This window comes from Tachypleus tridentatus, chromosome 13 (assembly GCF_004210375.1).
Source record: "Tachypleus tridentatus isolate NWPU-2018 chromosome 13, ASM421037v1, whole genome shotgun sequence".
NCBI lineage: Eukaryota > Metazoa > Arthropoda > Merostomata > Xiphosura > Limulidae > Tachypleus > Tachypleus tridentatus.
The window spans coordinates 178,888,324-178,893,067 of record NC_134837.1 but is presented as its reverse complement, the minus strand read 5'-3'; positions in this window follow the sequence as shown (position 1 = coordinate 178,893,067).

The following is a 4,744-nucleotide window of genomic DNA, read 5'->3' as shown; positions in this document are numbered from 1 at the left end:
TTACCAAATACTGTCTGTACTTTTTATTATAAATAAAGTTACCAAATACTGTCTGTACTTTTTATTATAAATAAAGTTACCAAATACTGTCTGTACTTTTTTATTAAATAAAGTAAATAAAGTTACCAAATACTGTCTGTACTTTTTTATTATAAATAAAGTTACCAAATACTGTCTGTACTTTTTTATTATAAATAAAGTTACCAAATACTGTCTGTACTTTTTATTATAAATAAAGTTACCAAATACTGTCTGTAATAAAGTTACCAAATACTTACCAAATACTGTCTGTACTTTTTATTATAAATAAAGTTACCAAATACTGTCTGTACTTTATTTAAATAAAGTTACCAAATACTGTCTGTACTTTTTTATTTACCAAAGTTACCAAATACTGTCTGTAATTATAAATAAAGTTACCAAATACTGTCTGTACTTTTTTATTATAAATAAAGTTACCAAATACTGTCTGTACTTTTATTATAAATAAAGTTACCAAATACTGTCTGTACTTTTATTATAAATAAAGTTACCAAATACTGTCTGTACTTTTTATTATAAATAAAGTTACCAAATACTGTCTGTACTTTAAAGTTTTATTATAAATAAAGTTACCAAATACTGTCTGTACTTTTTATTATAAATAAAGTTACCAAATACTGTCTGTACTTTTATTATAAATAAAGTTACCAAATACTGTCTGTACTTTTATAAAATAAAGTTACCAAATACTGTCTGTACTTTTATTATAAATAAAGTTACCAAATACTGTCTGTACTTTTTTATTATAAATAAAGTTACCAAATACTGTCTGTACTTTTTATTATAAATAAAGTTACCAAATACTGTCTGTATTATAAATAAAGTTACCAAATACTGTTGTTTTTTATTATAAATAAAGTTACCAAATACTGTCTGTACTTTTTATTATAAATAAAGTTACCAAATACTGTCTGTACTTTTTATTATAAATAAAGTTACCAAATACTGTCTGTACTTTTTTATTATAAATAAAGTTACCAAATACTGTCTGTACTTTTTTATTATAAATAAAGTTACCAAATACTGTCTGTACTTTTAAATTATAAATAAAGTTACCAAATACTGTCTGTACTTTTATTATAAATAAAGTTACCAAATACTGTCTGTACTTTTTTATTATAAATAAAGTTACCAAATACTGTCTGTACTTTTTTATTATAAATAAAGTTACCAAATACTGTCTGTACTTTTTTATTATAAATAAAGTTACCAAATACTGTCTGTACTTTTTATTATAAATAAAGTTACCAAATACTGTCTGTATTTTTTGTCTGTTATAAATAAAGTTACCAAATACTGTCTGTACTTTTTATTATAAATAAAGTTACCAAATACTGTCTGTACTTTTTATTATAAATAAAGTTACCAAATACTGTCTGTACTTTTTATTATAAATAAAGTTACCAAATACTGTCTGTACTTTAATTCTAAATAAAGTTACCAAATACTGTCTGTACTTTTATTATAAATAAAGTTACCAAATACTGTCTGTACTTTTTATTATAAATAAAGTTACCAAATACTGTCTGTACTTTTTATTATAAATAAAGTTACCAAATACTGTCTGTACTTTAATTCTAAATAAAGTTACCAAATACTGTCTGTACTTTTTATTAGTAAATAAAGTTACCAAATACTGTCTGTACTTTTAAATATTACCAAATACTGTCTGTATAAAATTACCAAATACTGTCTGTACTTTTTATTATAAATAAAGTTACCAAATACTGTCTGTACTTTTTATTATAAATAAAGTTACCAAATACTGTCTGTACTTTTTATTATAAATAAAGTTACCAAATACTGTCTGTACTTTTTATTATAAATAAAGTTACCAAATACTGTCTGTACTTTTTATTATAAATAAAGTTACCAAATTGTCTGTATTTTTATTAAAATAAAGTTACCAAATACTGTCTGTACTTTTTATTATAAATAAAGTTACCAAATACTGTCTGTACTTTTTATTATAAATAAAGTTACCAAATACTGTCTGTACTTTTTTATTATAAATAAAGTTACCAAATACTGTCTGTACTTTTATTATAAATAAAGTTACCAAATACTGTCTGTACTTTTATTATAAATAAAGTTACCAAATACTGTCTGTACCAAATTTTACTTTTTATTATAAATAAAGTTACCAAATACTGTCTGTACTTTTATTATAAATAAAGTTACCAAATACTGTCTGTACTTTTTATTATAAATAAAGTTACCAAATACTGTCTGTACTTTTTATTATAAATAAAGTTACCAAATACTGTCTGTATATTTTATTATAAATAAAGTTACCAAATACTGTCTGTACTTTTTATTATAAATAAAGTTACCAAATACTGTCTGTACTTTTTATTATAAATAAAGTTACCAAATACTGTCTGTACTTTTATTATAAATAAAGTTACCAAATACTGTCTGTACCAAATTATAAATAAAGTTACCAAATACTGTCTGTACTTTTATTATAAATAAAGTTACCAAATACTGTCTGTACTTTTTATTAAATAAAGTTACCAAATACTGTCTGTACTTTTTATTATAAATAAAGTTACCAAATACTGTCTGTACCAAATACTTCTGTATTATAAATAAAGTTACCAAATACTGTCTGTACTTTTTTTTATTATAAATAAAGTTACCAAATACTGTCTGTACTTTTTATTATAAATAAAGTTACCAAATACTGTCTGTACTTTTTATTATAAATAAAGTTACCAAATACTGTCTGTACTTTTTATTATAAATAAAGTTACCAAATACTGTCTGTACTTTTATACCAAATACTGTCTGTACTTTTTATTATAAATAAAGTTACCAAATACTGTCTGTACTTTTTTATTATAAATAAAGTTACCAAATACTGTCTGTACTTTTTATTATAAATAAAGTTACCAAATACTGTCTGTACTTTTTATTATAAATAAAGTTACCAAATACTGTCTGTACTTTTTTTATTATAAATAAAGTTACCAAATACTGTCTGTACTTTTTATTACAAATAAAGTTACCAAATACTGTCTGTACTTTAATTCTAAATAAGTTACCAAATACTGTCTGTACTTTTTATTATAAATAAAGTTACCAAATACTGTCTGTACTTTTTATTATAAATAAAGTTACCAAATACTGTCTGTACTGTCTGTACTGTTTTTTATTATAAATAAATTTACCAAATACTGTCTGTACTTTTTATTATAAATAAAGTTACCAAATACTGTCTGTACTTTTTATTATAAATAAAGTTACCACATACTGTCTGTACTTTTATTATAAATAAAGTTACCAAATACTGTCTGTACTTTTTTATTATAAATAAAGTTACCAAATACTGTCTGTACTTTTTATTATAAATAAAGTTACCAAATACTGTCTGTACTTTTTATTATAAATAAAGTTACCAAATACTGTCTGTACTTTTTTATTATATTTATAAAGTTACCAAATACTGTCTGTACTTTTTATTATAAATAAAGTTACCAAATACTGTCTGTACTTTTATTATAAATAAAGTTACCAAATACTGTCTGTACTTTTATTATAAATAAAGTTACCAAATACTGTCTGTACTTTTTTATTATAAATAAAGTTACCAAATACTGTCTGTACTTTTAAATAAAGTTACCAAATACTGTCTGTACTTTTATTATAAATAAAGTTACCAAATACTGTCTGTACTTTTTTATATTATAAATAAAGTTACCAAATACTGTCTGTACTTTTTATTATTAAAGTTAAATAAATTATAAATAAAGTTACCAAATACTGTCTGTACTTTTTATTATAAATAAAGTTACCAAATACTGTCTGTACTTTTTATTATAAATAAAGTTACCAAATACTGTCTGTACTTTTTATTATAAATAAAGTTACCAAATACTGTCTGTATTTTTTATTCTAAATAAAGTTACCAAATACTGTCTGTACTTTTTTATTATAAATAAAGTTACCAAATACTGTCTGTTACCAAATACTTCTGTACTTTTATTATAAATAAAGTTACCAAATACTGTCTGTACTTTTATTATAAATAAAGTTACCAAATACTGTCTGTACTTTTATTATAAATAAAGTTACCAAATACTGTCTGTACTTTTTTATAAATTTACCAAATAAATAAAGTTACCAAATACTGTCTGTACTTTAATTCTAAATAAAGTTACCAAATACTGTCTGTACTTTTTATTATAAATAAAGTTACCAAATACTGTCTGTACTTTTTATTATAAATAAAGTTACCAAATACTGTCTGTACTTTTTATTATAAATAAAGTTACCAAATACTGTCTGTACTTTTTATTATAAATAAAGTTACCAAATACTGTCTGTACTTTTTTATTATAAATAAAGTTACCAAATACTGTCTGTACTTTTTATTATAAATAAAGTTACCAAATACTGTCTGTACTTTAATTCTAAATAAAGTTACCAAATACTGTCTGTACTTTTTATTATAAATAAAGTTACCAAATACTGTCTGTACTTTTTTATTATAAATAAAGTTACCAAATACTGTCTGTACTTTTTATTATAAATAAAGTTACCAAATACTGTCTGTACTTTTATTATAAATAAAGTTACCAAATACTGTCTGTACTTTTTATTATAAATAAAGTTACCAAATACTGTCTGTACTTTTTTATTAAAGTAAATAAAGTTACCAAATACTGTCTGTACTTTTTATTATAAATAAAGTTACCAA